The following is a 15,816-nucleotide window of genomic DNA, read 5'->3' as shown; positions in this document are numbered from 1 at the left end:
GTTCATGAGTTCCTTCAGCACAACTTGTTGCGATTTGAGATGCTCAAGACGAGTTTTTGTACGTTGTTTTACTTATTTTCCTCTGAAAACGCATTTTGCTCCTTAAATTCATGAAACAAACGCATTTTTTCCGTGAAATTTGCCAAAACGCGTAATACCCCACCCAACAAATGAAGATTTTCTGTAAAATTAGCTCTTTTGTGACTAGACCTGGTTTGTGCTTAGGTCATAATATACTTAATAGTTTCCCTATATAATTCAATGTAAAAGCGACAACTTTGAGCGAAAATAAATGCAACATTTTGCACATAGAGACCCCCATAACCATACATTTTCTTAAAGGCCATTCTAAGTGAAATCGATTTATGCAAATAAAAAAGATAGGTCATGTTCAATCCAAGAAAGAACTTGACACGAATCAAAATCGACTGTTTTTGCAACTTTTTGTCGGCCTTTTATTTGTGCAATGTAACCTTTTTCAGTGCAAGGCTTTACTATTGTCTCCAAGTTTATCATTTTTCAGGGATTCGGTCGTGAACACATAGTTATGCCCTACCATTATCTCCGAAAGATAAAACCCGAACACTAGTTTAAAGTGTAAAACATGCCTTCGAGTCAACTATGATATTTTTTGGAGAGTATTGCATACATGAAACGATCATTTAGTATATTGTAACCTATAAGACAACGTTTACGGTTAACATGCTCTCAGGCAGCAAATACTGAATGTCGAGTCTGATGTGAGTGTTGATATTATGGGCGTGGCGACAACAGTCACACATCGATGTTTGACGTATGTCGACCGAAACGTTCAGTGGCATTTGAAAAACGAGAAAAGTAATTGATCTTTGGAATAACATCGGATGATGTCTTCTATCAGCATATGCATATATTCAACACAGCTTGTATAAACATATTTGAATTGTTTTAGCAAATCATAAATGTTGTTATTTTTCAACCAAATATATGTTTACATAATAGTAAATGCAAACGCTTTTTGGTGTATGTATGATGCCCGTACGAAACGCAATATGCACTATTTTTGTTGGTCTAATGCTTGATAAAGTGAAATCGCCCAGCCAATTTTATTCCGTTAAAATTGATTTTGTTAAGAACAATACGTATCTCAACATATCATTAAAACATTTTAAATAGCACGTGTGTCATTATTTATACGGACATGTGTATGTTTGTTTAAAGTTTATATTTTGCCTTTTATGACTCCCATACTTAAGATAAGAGCTGACATGTTCTTTATTAAACACTCTTTTATTTAAACTTCCTACTAGATAAGTAAATTTGACTGTACATGTACTTTTTATTAACAATAGAACAAAAATAATTTATTTTGTATTGAACATACATTTACCTTATTCATATTTGTATAAATTGTGATTTGATTTTTATTAACGCTTGTTCGTGATATTGTAGTTAGTATGAATTACCAGGATTTACGCCTTAAGATATTGCGTTTCATATATTGGATTTAAGTGACATTCCGCGATAAGATAAAGGTAATAGTAATGTTTTTCAGTTTTTCGTCATTTGTATTCAAATCCGATTTTTTTAAAGCTTTCCTTAGTAAAACTAACATAATCGTAACAATACACATATTCAGACCAAGATGATTCTTTAATGTTGGAACTGGATTGTGTAAATAGGTATCAATATGTAAGTGGTTTATTTGCATTAAATCAAATAATGTAATATACGGTATATAGGGTGCTTTATTTACATGTATTTAATGTATACATAATTTCTTATTTCATGCCATTTTCCCTTATTAAACCTTATAGCCTTCTTATCGACTCCTCAACGCCATCTCTTAAATTTCTAAACATTATTCCCCATCACTACTCAATTCTTCCTAACTTCATCCTCGCTGCCTTTTGACTGCCCGCACCCGCTCGCTCACCCTCACTGCCTCTTAAATTTCAAATATTACTCCTTCATTTAACCCAATTCTTCCCCACTTCTTCTGCACTTCCTCCTCGATTCTTCTCCTTTCTGTTCACTTACCCTCACTGCCTCTTTACTTTCCATTAAATGCCTCATCAATTCCTCATTATTTCTCCTTACTGCCTTCTCATTTATTCCCATTTCGTCATTATTTCGTTCTCATTCCTCCTAAATCCCTCAATCATTTATTTATCACTTCCTGCGCAACATCGCTTCTTATTAAGTATTAAGCTGCTTTCCAGAGAAGAAATAGTCACGGGGCCAAACGGGGTTGAATAATACAAACAGTGGTTGAAATAAACCTGTCTATGTCGTTTTGGTTTTCATGTCATTGATCGTTATTATTAAGCGCGAGCAGTAGGAATTCATAATTTATTTACCTGAACAGACATTTAAACCACATGTACATCTACCTTACTGAAAGATTATCTGCATAAATGTTCACCGGCCTTATTAATTAAGGCTCGATTTTCGTTGTCGACTCAGATACTACCGAACTGTACCCCGGGTATTCTTTAGTATACTTCAATGTACTCTGGGTACGGCAAATACGCTAAAAGGCAACCGACGATGCTCCCGGATACTTTAAGCACCACATACCACGGGTACTTGGTGTACACTTAATAGAACCCAGTGTACTTTTAAATAGTTCCTGAACCGACAACGACCAACGTCCAATTGAGTTGGATTAAGTGTTGAGTACTGGATATAATCGCCTTCTCTTCATGAAATAAAAATAGTTTCAAAACACTATGAAATATTATATTTCGCACAGCAAAATGCGAACATAAATCATTTGACTGATGCATAGACACTTGTCCCAACATTGATTTTTAGTCCTAATCAGCAGGTACAATAAAACATGACGTCAAAATTCCTAAATTTGACAAGGCATCTGTGTTGATGTTATTGTTTTATATTGAGCTTTTTATCATAAAAATGATACGAACGCATAACCATCACATACATTTCAATCAACCGGGCATAAAAACTTGATATTGATTGACTTATTTAAATACAATTTAACTAAAATAATTTAACCAATCCCATATCATTATTATCTGAGTTCGTTCAATTGCACGCCACTTCCCTTTCTCCCTAGTCGATAAATTAACTCAATCAATCACGCAATCTCTGACACACAACTAATCGTGCATTGTAAAAGGAATATGGATGTTATCAACCCGTTACGATTGATACTACGGTTTTTTCTTGAGGTTAACAGTAATTATCATATACAGCTATGAAAATACAATAAGCCATTCAGGTAAATTTACACAAATAAAATAGGTGACTGTAATAGTGCTTTAATATTTGTTACAACCCGTTTTGTAATAAAAACTCGAATTGTAATAATTATTACAAAGTGGGTTGCGATGCATTATTACATTTCGGGTCGGCAGTAACAACCCGTTTTGTAATAAAAACCCGAATGCAATAAATTGTATTATGTCCATTAAATCAGAGATAACGACTTTTTTAGAAGTTATTTTTCATGTTTTAATTAGTTTTAGAGTAGGTATTGACTGTTACCACGACATTTGTTCTTATAGACTCCATCAACAAATCATGAATGTAATAATTTATTACAAAGTAGGTTGCGATGCATTATTACATTTCGGGTCGACAGTAACAACTCGTTTTGTAATAAAAACCAGAAATGAAATAAATTGTATCATGTCCATTAAATCAGAAATACAGACTGTTTTAGAAGTTATTTTCAAGTTTAAATTAGTTTTAGAGTAGGTATTGACTGCTGCCCCGACCTTTGTTCTTATAGACTCCATCAACAAATCATGACTGTAATAATTTATTACAAAGTGGGTTGCGATGCATTATTACATTTCGGTCGAAAGTAACAACCCATTTTGTAATAAAAAACCGAAATGTAATAAATTTTATTTTGTCCATTAAATCAGAGATACACACTTTTTTTAGAAGTTATTTGTCATGTTTAATTTGTTTTAGAGTAGGTATTGACTGTTCCCCCGACCTTTGTTCTTATAGACTCCATCAACAAATCATGAATGTAATAATTTATTACAAAGTGGGTTACGATGCATTATTACATTTCGGGTCGACAGTAACAACCCGTTTTGTAATAAAAACCCGAAATGTAATAAATTTGTTCATGTCCATTAAATCAGAGATACAAACTTTTTTAGAAGTTATTTTCATGCTTAAATTAGTTTAAGAGTAGGTATTGACTGTTCCCCCTACCTTTGTTCTTATAGACTCCATCAACAAATCATGAATGTAATAATTTATTACAAAGTGGATTGCAATGCATTATTACATTTCGGGTCGACAGTAACAACCCGTTTTGTAATAAAAACCCGAAATGTAATCAATTTTATCATGTCCATTAAATCAGAGATACAGACTTTTTTAGAAGTTATTTTCATGTTTAAATTAGTTTTAGAGTAGGTATTGACTGTTCCCCCGACCCTTGTTCTTATAGTCTCCATCAACAAATCATGAATGTAATTAAAAAATTACAAAGTGGGTTGCGATGCATATTACAGTTCGGGTCGACAGTAACAACCCGTTTTGTAATAAAAACCCGAAATGTAATAAATTTTATTATGTCCATTAAATCAGAGATACAGACTTTTTTCCGTTATTTTTCGTGTTTAAATTAGCCTTAGATTAGGTATTGACTGTTCCCACGACCTGTGTTATTATAGACTCCATTAACAAATCATGAATGTAATAATTTATAACAATGTGGGTTGCGATGCATTATTACATTTCGGGTCGACAGTAACAACCCGTTGTCATGTAACAGCTTATAACATATCGTTTATTCTAATGAGTTTATTCTTATGACGGAAATTAATAAGGGGATATTTCAATAATATGTGTAGGCAATGTTAAGATAAAGTTTGAGAATTTAATAATACACCTTGGGAGGTATTTGCAAAACTAAGACCTGATTTAAGATTTATTTAAAGTAAGAACGCAAATATGTTTACACTCAGGTGGGGTATAATTGGAATCAATAAAATGGAAAGTCAGACCTGATTTAAGATTAAATCCAAATAAGAACACAATGAGTCCAGAGTCAGCATATAGATACGAGATTGTAAGTAACACACATGGTCAACAAACAGCACAGATGAAAAGGTCACCTATTGTCTGGGGTACAAAAGTTATAGTACTGACGAACGTAACGGGATTACTCTAAACCAATATAAATTGATTAGATTTTAGTGCATTTGACAAGCAAGTAAATACATGAATAGATTGTTCCTTCTAGAACGTTCTAATAAGTCAACCAATCCGTAATAAGCCCAGACCTTGATGACCAATTGAAATTACAAGTAGATTTTATGTAAATTATCCTGGGGATAAAATGCAGTGTTTTAGTTAATAAAAAAGGTCTGCGGTTAGAGATTTGTCACGTCTACTTGACGTGGTGGCCATGTCGGCCGCCGCGCTGTAAAATTGTACTTCATGAACATTAGAAGCGTTGTGTTAGAAATTATTAAACTGAAATAAATCTCGACGAAAACAGAAATGAACTTTGTTTGTTACTGTGTGTTCTCCACGAACAATGTGTAATTACGCGACACAGTACATTTTATGGTTGCCGTGACTTCAGGACGAACATTGAAAAACATTGGGAAACGGAGTACAAACAACACTATACGGAATCACAGGCCAACGGATCAAAAAAACAACGCGACATGGAAAACGGTCAGTTTTTTCATAAATTATGGCAAACAGGGGTTTATTTAAAATGTTATCAAGTAAGAAATACAAAGTAAAAGGCGTTATGACAACGAAATTTTTAAGAATTGTTTTAAAGAATTTTACGTAGATAGGTGTTAAAGAAATGATAAATCATGTACGGAAAAATTATGCAAGTATCAAAATCAATACAGTTTTTCATTGATCAGTATTTTTTCTAAAATATCGGTAAATTGAGAATAAAATAAATGAATAAGAAAGTATTTGAAATTTACATAATTATATGAGTTATAGAAATACTTAAATTAGATGCGCACAAATAATTGAGGGTATTTAAAGAGTTTTCTATATTTTTTGTATTATTGGAATATATAATTATGTACGGACACATTTTGGCATAATATAAATACATTTGTAATTGATGGTATTTTTTAAATTTTTGATATTTTTGCAAGTTTTCATGAAATTTGAACGTATGAGGAAATTAGAATATTTGAAGAATGTTTCATTAATTTGACATTATAGGAATACAGATATATGAGGCATATACATTTTTATAATTAAGGAATTTTGAAGGCAGTTTAATATTTTGATATTATATTAAAGGAACTTATAAGGTAGGAATAAACATTAGAGAGTATCCGATTTTGACGTCATTTTATATAAGATATGAAATAGAAACCTGCACATAAATGGGAATTAAGAGACGTACACAAAATCAGTATACTTGACTATGGTTTCATGCATTCATAGAATAAAGAAATTAGGAGGGTAAACACATTTATAAGAGAAATAATGTTGAGTGCGAATATGAATAGGGCAGACACTTAAAAAAAATATTATGTAAATATGTATATACGAAATTTTGTTTATTGCAAATGTATGTAGGGTATCGGTAATATTGAAGGTCTTGAGTAATTTTAAGTAAGAATTTAATGTGTTCTGTCACGAAAACTGTGCAGTTAAAATATACTGATATATGCGCATTAAATTTCTGTTATTGAATAAACTCTATAAGGTACATAGAGGTTTATGAGAGCCTATCATTTGCGAAATGATGGAAGCCTACCGTTTACTCATGGTGGAAGAATACTTATTGTATTAGATTTATAGGATTAGTTCATTAGGAGAACAAGACTTGAAATTTGAAGTATACCGATAAATGTTCTGGTATTATGAATGCATATTGAAAAAAGTCTGCCCTTTTTCATCAAAAATTTCACAATTGTTTAGAGAGACGCGCGTATTTAAGAGCGCCCAGGTACATATGTCGATAGAAAGGGTCATTAAGTACATAATGATACACAGGAGATTAGTGATTTTAAGATACGAACGCGATATGTCTGTTTAAAGTGCAATACCCTAGGTAAATAAAGTAGCGCATACCTGTCACAAATTTACTGATAGCACGTACGTAAAATATCGAACTGTTATGTAATGTTTAAAGGAATGTTTCGATAGTAATTGGTGTAATAAAGGTTGTATTTACTAAGGCGTTCTATTAAGTTGTCATGACGGTATTTAAGAGAAACTTAAGGGGATATTTATAAATGTTTGCCATGATTTTGAACAACTGATACTTGTATCACCACAACGCAGATGAAAGATCGAGATTTGAAGACAACGCCGAAGAAGAGCGACTTCGCGAGACAACGCCTTCCACAACGAATAGAAGAAACAAACAACATGATTAGGATGGAACATCACGGTGTTTACTCTCAAAGTGAATACCTGGTTCTATTGCTAAAAGAAGACCCAACGCCAGACGTTTTCGAAGGACAACAAGTGACGCAACACTGGACACAATACCTGTGACGTTAAACACTATAGGGTAGATGTAGCCGTTTAACTGTTTGACGTGCGTAGATAACGCATTTGGAATGATACTTCCGAGGCCTAAGACATCAATGAGAACACTGCTATAGTTAATACCTCGTGGGCATTATGGCCAATAGAAGATCTTAATGTCCCGAGAGAAATGAAGACGCTGGGACCACCAACAAACGACAACGAAAACAACAACAACGATGAATACAACGGAAACGACGATCGACGACGCAAGTTAAACAGCGGAAAGCAGAGCTGAATCAACAAACGCATTCCAATTTTCACGGACGAACCTACAATCGGCTTATCTTCAGGACGGCGGCAATGACATTAAATAAACATCGTATTCGCCACGTGACGACTTCAACACTACATGGACGACACCAGACGTATTGAAGGCCAACGACCAACAGATGATGTACTCCGCTACATACCGATTGACATTTATATTGTGTAACAATAACTTATGTTATCTATTTCAGCAGAGACGCTTGTAAAATAAAAATAATAATAATAATAATATTTTTTTAATATCATAAATAATTTTTTTAATATCATAAAATATTTAAAAAATTAAAATAAGGGGAAAGTTGTGTCATGTAACAGCTTATAACATATCGTTTATTCTAATGAGTTTATTCTTATGACGGAAATTAATAAGGGGATATTTTAATAATATGTATAGGCAATGTTAAGATAAAGTTTGAGAATTTAATAATACACCTTGGGAGGTATTTGCAAAACTAAGACCTGATTTAAGATTTGTTTAAAGTAAGAACGCAAATATGTTTACACTCAGGTGGGGTATAATTGGAATCAATAAAATGGAAAGTCAGACCTGATTTAAGATTAAATCCAAATAAGAACACAATGAGTCCAGAGTCAGCATATAGATACGAGATTGTAAGTAACACACATGGTCAACAAACAGCACAGATGAAAAGGTCACCTATTGTCTGGGGTACAAAAGTTATAGTACTGACGAACGTAACGGGATTACTCTAAACCAATATAAATTGATTAGATTTTAGTGCATTTGGCAAGCAAGTAAATACATGAATAGATTGTTCCTTCTAGAACGTTCTAATAAGTCAACCAATCCGTAATAAGCCCAGACCTTGATGACCAATTGAAATTACAAGTAGATTTTATGTAAATTATCCTGGGGATAAAATGCAGTGTTTTAGTTAATAAAAAAGGTCTGCGGTTAGAGATTTGTCACGTCTACTTGACGTGGTGGCCATGTCGGCCGCCGCGCTGTAAAATTGTACTTCATGAACATTAGAAAACTGAAATAAATCTCGACGAAAACAGAAATGAACTTTGTTTGTTACTGTGTGTTCTCCACGAACAATGTGTAATTACGCGACACCGTGTTGTAATAAAAACCCGAAATGTAATAAATTTGATCTCATGCCCATTAAACCAGAGATACAGACTTTTTTTAGAAGTTATTTTCATGTTTAAATTAGTTTTAGAGTAGGTATTGACTGTTCCCCCGACCTTTGTTCTTATAGACTCCACCAACAAATCATGAATGTAATAATTTATTACAAAGTGGGTTGCAATGCATTATTACATTTCGGGTCGACAGTAACAATCCGTTTTGTAATAAAAACCCGAAATGTAATCAATTTTATCATGTCCATTAAATCAGAGATACAGACTTTTTTAGAAGTTATTTTCATGTTTAAATTAGTATTAGAGTAGGTATTGACTGTTCCCCCGACCCTTGTTCTTATAGTCTCCATCAACAAATCATGAATGTAATAATTTTTATTACAAAGCGGGTTGCGATGCATTATAACATTTCGGGTCGATAGTAACAACCCGTGTTGTAATAAAAACCCGAAATGTAATAAATTTTATCATGTCCATTGAATCAGAGATACAGACCTTTTTAGAAGTTATTTTCATGTTTAAATTAGTTTTAGAGTAGGTTTTGACTGTTCCCCCGACCTTTGTTCTTATAGACTCCTTCAACAAATCATGAATGTAATAATTTATTACAAAGTGGGTTGCGATGCATTATTACATTTCGGGTCGACAGTAACAACCCGTTTTGTAATAAAAACCCGAAATGTAATATATTTTATTATGTCCATTAAATCATAGATACGGACTTTTTTAGAAGTTATTTTTCATGTTTAAAATAGTTTTAGAGTAGGTATTGACTGTTCCCACGACCTTTGTTCTTATAGACTCCATCAACAAATCGTGAATGTAATAATTTATTACAAAGTAGGTTGCGATGCATTATTACACTTCGGGTTGACAGTTACAACCCGTTTTGTAATCAAAACCCGAAATTTAATAAATTGTACCATGTCCGATAAAGTCCGAGATAGTCTTGTTTAAAGTTATTTTAAATTTTAAATTAGTATTAGAGTAGGTATTCACAATTAACCAGACCTCAGTTCTTATATTTTTTCATCAAAAATCATAAATGGAAAAAGATATTACAAAGTAGGATGATACGATGTGAGAGAGAGAGAGAGAGAGAGGGGGGGGGGGGGGGAGGAGGGAGGGTGGGAGGGAGGGAGTCTCTGATGGCGTTAGCTATTACAGTTCCCAAGAGTTTCAATATTTCCTGGCTGAATGGGACATCAATCATGTTCAAAAGTAATACATTTTACAGTTTAAATCTTTTAACATAAAATTCAACAAAACTATCAATATCATACAATCCCCATGATTCAACAAATTGAGAGTAATTCAATCTTTTAAAATCAACAAAAATTCTAAATCTTAATAATGACATAATCATAGTAAGACTATCGATATTTAAACAGTTTTTTTTATGTTTTGTTTGATTTTGCAAATGCCAAATCCGAAATAGATAATATCACAAAATTGTGTAATTATGTCCGCAACTATCTGCTTAAGAATCAAAACACCTAAACATCTTTTCAGAAAAAGTGATTTTTGATTCTAAGGCAATATTTAACAAATATATAACAGTTTTATTGACGGGACTACAAAAGGAACATTCTATAAATATGTGCGAAATAGTTTAAATATTTTTACCGAGATAACAAGTTTTGATTTTTGAAGTTCAATTCAGGTAAAAGTTAAGTTCTATTTTTTTCTTTTTCATAACTTAAACAAGAAATATCTTTAAAAAAGATATACGGCGTTAATTGTGGTCGATGTTTATGAACGATCAAAAGTTATCTCTATGAAATAAAAAGTAGCGGATGCCTTTTTTCTGCGCAGTTCTTAGCTACATCATAAGCAAATCAATTACGGGGTGTTGCGCCAGATTTCGTGGCTTATTTTGCTTTATGTGATATTAATACTCAGATATCTATATTTACAGAATAGAAAAACACAAGAAACATGAAAATAAACGAGTGCATATAGGTCAGCCGGCAATACTCGAATCTTATTTAATTGCATAATTATAGTATAGCGAATTATTGTGCTCATGCTTAATAAAACTGGTCTATATGGATAAATATTTCTAATTAATATTATCAAAATTGGTCCTTATCATGCAAATGTTGAAACCATATTAAAAATCGATGATTGACATACCACAATAATATCGCCGAATATCTTTATTTAGTATCTTTCTGATCAAAACAGACTTCAAGTGCACAAAGTTTACGAGACGGCGTTTATATAAAGATTTCTGCAACTGACCGCAAACTGACCTTGATACCTTGCGGATTGGAATGCAATGCATTACAGTCACTACGTTATTGTCAGTAAGACCGGTGTAACACAATGACCGCAACCCCTTCTGCGAACTCCGGTGATGAACTGTATATAAACTCTGACTTTCACAAATGGCCGCGAATTGACCCGAAACCTCGCGAGTTGAAATGCAATGCAAGTAAGTACTGTATATGACAACATAACCTTTAGTATAAACGCTTTTGCGCTGGTAATTCTCTGAAAATAAAAGGTGAACGCACAAACTGTATTTATGTCGAAAATTGATTGTAAAACTGTTCTATCTATTGAGCCTTTTCATTAGAGATAAAATTGTTTCATGCAGTAAAACAGTGTTACAAAGACGCGGATATGTTTCCAATGTTCTGGTGTTATACACAAATCAGCCGATGGAATAAATGAAGTGTATTCATTCGTACCTAGCCGCTGGAAATTTTATTTGAGTATTATTGGACACTTACAAAGGTCAAGTCAGGGTGAAAAGCTGGCTTAATACAGCTTACGCCGAAAAAACCATGAGAACATACTAGTAGTTCAAATACTGATTATTCTCTTAGCGAATGCATCAGTAGTACTAGGTAGAAATTCCTATTGCTTTACATTATAATATTTTATATACAATTAAAACAATAAAAGGTACTTAATCTTAATGAATTGTAATTTTTGTATCCAGAATTGAACAATATTGTTGAATATAATTGTTTATAAGCAGAGTATACCCCAAAAAATGTTGTTCAAGGGAGTTAATACAAAAAAATGTTTGCCCCACTCTATGCTATTAGAAGTCGGCAACGGTTAATCAAGGACGACTCTTAATGGCTATACTGGATTTTTGCCATAAAGAGACTTTCTTTAATTAAAAATATACATGCGGAATGTGTCGCCCCTTATTAGCCTGTATGGACTGCACACGCTCATAATGGACGAAAATTTACACACATGCATTAAACCCCCTTTTCACAGAGTGAGACTTATTTGATTTAATCACTGTTGTAATTGTATTCGTACTCCGTGTTTAATGAAATGTATTTATACTGTAGGCTACTTGTGAACAATTTTACGAACAAGTCGGTCCTTTATATTTCAATTGCCTAACTTACCTCAGGATGATGAAACACATTTACATGTCATAATTGAAAACTATAATTTACGCTCGATGTTTACCAAGTAACGACGTTAATAAAAACATAGCAGTAACCTCGAATACATGTATCTGAAAGTAACAGGCAATTAGTACTACGTTAAGAATGAAAGTTTGAAAGATGCCTTTAGTGTGCGACTCATTTTAAATTCACGTCAAGGAAAACGCAACAATGCAAAATTAAACAATTAATTATCGTATAATTAATTTGAAGCACCAATTAGAATTATTCGCTAGTCAATTCGCGCCAACGTCGTGCAATCAATAGCTTTAAATAATATTTTATTAATATCGTTGTATTAAAACTTTGATATTTACAACCTTATCTTAGTAAAAATTAACAACTATGTTTTGTTTGATTTAGGCCCTGCTTTTGCTGAATCAAGGATAATAATAATATAACATCCTAACATTTAATCAGTGTTCATAATTATTTTTATAATGCAGAAGCATGTATAATTATACAATTAGAGTAACATGTGAAGTTTACACGAGACCGACTGTATACATAATTAAATGTTCACTGGCCCGACGTAATGTTTCACTAGACCTAGACAGTCAGTCTAGTAGTCATGGCGTCTGTTTCAGTACGATATGTTCAATAAAAAATATGAGCCGCGCTATGTGAAAAGGGGGTTTAATGCATGTGCGTAAAGTGTCGTCCAAGATTTGCATGTGCAATCCGCACAGGCTAATCAGGCACGACACTTTCCGCCTAAACTTGATATTTGCTAAGGAGAGACTTTCTTCAAACGAATAATATCACAAAGGCGCAAAGTGTCGTCCCTTATTAGCCTGTGTGCACTGCACAGGCTAATCTGGGTCGGCACTTTACGCACATGCATTAAACCCTTTTTTAGAGAGCAAGGCCCATTTCTATTGTATTTTAACCGCTATGTAGCTAAGCTTACGGAAACAGGAAGATCAATTCATTAGTCTTCTACATATGTCAGTGTCAAATAAACATTATTATATATTTATCTTGTCACATGCCTTTAAATCAGCCCGATAACCAGGTAACCTAATATCCCAAAAGATATTAGGCTAGATGACCATGTGACCTCGAATATCCGTCAGTTGCTGTCCGCGCATGCGCACGCCTGTACTATTTTCTATTTATAAAATATACTTGTTTTCAATTAAAAAAATTACAACATATGTGTAAAGTACTGTTTGTTTAAAAATTTCTTTTTTTAACAGCATAGTTTCGTCTTTGTGTATTGAATTAATAACGATTGACTCGATTAATGTGTTGTTAAACAAGACGGAAGCTAGCCTTAACGTTTTGCATGACGTGACGTCACAATGTTTTTGCTGCGGCGTATTTTTTCCCATATTAAATATTTAAACACAAAATACTGGAAAACTATATATTTTAGAAACAATTCAACGAATGTTGTAAATGTGACAGGATAAATAGAATAATAGGTTGGTGACGTGGATGGAGAATGGTTATCTGGCTCGTCGGAGGATCTTATCGGGTTCGCCTTCGGCACACCCGATAACTTCCTCCGAATTGCCAGATAACCATTCTCCATCCACGTCACCAACCTATTATTCTCTATAACTATGATTATTATTTCCTTTTGCCTACTGTTTGCAATGAAGAAGATCACTTCTTTGTATGATTTTTAAAATTTGAAAATGTAATTGTATTGTTATCATTATCAATTAGAATATTCTAAAGGTAATTGTTATGTTATCATTATCAATTAGAATATTCAATTTACATAAAAGAGACAGCAAACATGTGTTTAATGCTAAATGATTAAATAAATCTACTCATTATGATTTGTAATTTAAGCAAAAGTATAACGTAATAATGTTACTTAACTAAGTCTGTGTAATTGAACAATTTTGAAATTGTTAATTGTATCCAGCATTGAAAATATAATCGATCATTTAAACAATGAGAACTTTTTTGTAAAAGAAATTCACCACCGAAATTATATATTCATTATGTAAATGACTTATTGATTCTATTCTTTGAATGATTTTGACAAGTTTTTTTTTTCTTTTTTGTTTTACCCACTATTTGTTTACATCAATTTGTGTTGTACTTCTCAAATACATGTACCATTGCCTTTGATATCTCAAACTATCTAAAGGTAATTGTTATGTTATCATTATCAATTAGAATATTCAATTTACATAAAAGAGACAGCAAACATATGTTTAATGCTAAATGATTAATTAAATCTACTCATTATGTTTTGTAATTTAAGCATAAGCATTACGTAATAATGTTACTTAACTAAGTCTGTGTAATTGAACAATTTTGAAATTGTTAATTGTATCCAGCATTGAAAATATAATCGATCATTTAAACAATGAGAACTTTTTTTGTAAAAGAAATTCACCACCGAAATTATATATTCATTATGTAAATGACTTATTGATTCTATTCTTTGAATGATTTTGACATGTTCTTTTCTTTTTTGTTTTACCCATTAATTGTATACATCATCTTGTGTTGTACTTCTCAAATACATGTACCATGTCTTTGCTATCTCAAACACATACTGTGTATGGGCTATAAATTTGTAATTTGCTATTTAATGCCGAATAAATGTTATGTTATGTTATTTTGAACATAGAATTGACCAAATAGGCCTTTTAACAGATTTTTGCATGTTTTGAAGTTTGTCATTAAATGCATTTTAATGATAAATTAAAACATTGGATCGAAAAAGCTCCAGTAAAACATCAAGAATAAAATTTAAAAAAGTAAAAAAAGTAGCCCTCATCAGGGCTCGAACCAGTGACCCCCGGAGTCCTGAAGAAAAAACCAATAACACCGCTAGGCCATCCTGCCAAGTATGTATGACTGACGTATTTTATACTTTATATAAGCAATCTTCGTAGTTTCATTAAATTAAACGACAACAACAGAACTCTCCAAATTATTTAATCGTTTCGCGTTGCAACGCTTTATAATTTTCAGGTTTTTTAATCGTCAAAAGATGCATATAATGGCTATATTAGACCATGGTAAATGTTCAGTATTACAGTTTCCTCACAAATATCATAACTTAAACAAAAATGTGCGAATCTGAAACACTTTTTTTCAATTTTGTCAATTTACCAAAACGTGAAAAGATCCCTTTAAGCAACAAAACCACATCAATGGCAAATTTATCTGTTCTCAAATATCTAACGAACTTTTCATATACTAGTATGTCCACTTCAATCATTTTGAATGTGAAAAATAGACTAATAAAACGACCTTATTATACCCCCACATACGAAGTTTAGGGGGGGGGGTATATAGGAGTGAACTTGTCTGTCTGTCGGTTTGTTTGTCTGTTGGTCTGTCCTAAAACGTTTAAAAGGGCTGTAAAACAAAAACTAACATACTTGTTAATTATTTAATTGTATTTATTTTTTTTACTAAAATATAACTAAAAAAACACCAGATTCTGCATATATCCTGACACTTATTCCACTGATCGGGTGTGTACGTTGGTCGGGGTGTTGGTGTGTACGTTGGCCGGAGTGTTGGTGTGTACGTTGGCCGG

The 15,816-nt window shown here is 32.6% G+C and overlaps 1 protein-coding gene across 19 annotated transcripts in view; it reads left to right on the top strand.

Moving 5' to 3' along the window:
• Positions 1 to 15,816, top strand: part of LOC127840107 (uncharacterized) — a 273,000-nt gene that overhangs the window by 236,843 nt on the left and 20,341 nt on the right. The gene's annotated exons all lie outside the window — the stretch shown is intronic.

The sequence above is a fragment of the Dreissena polymorpha genome, chromosome 7, assembly GCF_020536995.1.
Source record: "Dreissena polymorpha isolate Duluth1 chromosome 7, UMN_Dpol_1.0, whole genome shotgun sequence".
In the NCBI taxonomy this organism is placed as follows: Eukaryota; Metazoa; Mollusca; class Bivalvia; order Myida; family Dreissenidae; genus Dreissena; species Dreissena polymorpha.
This window is presented reverse-complemented; position numbering and strand designations above follow the sequence as displayed.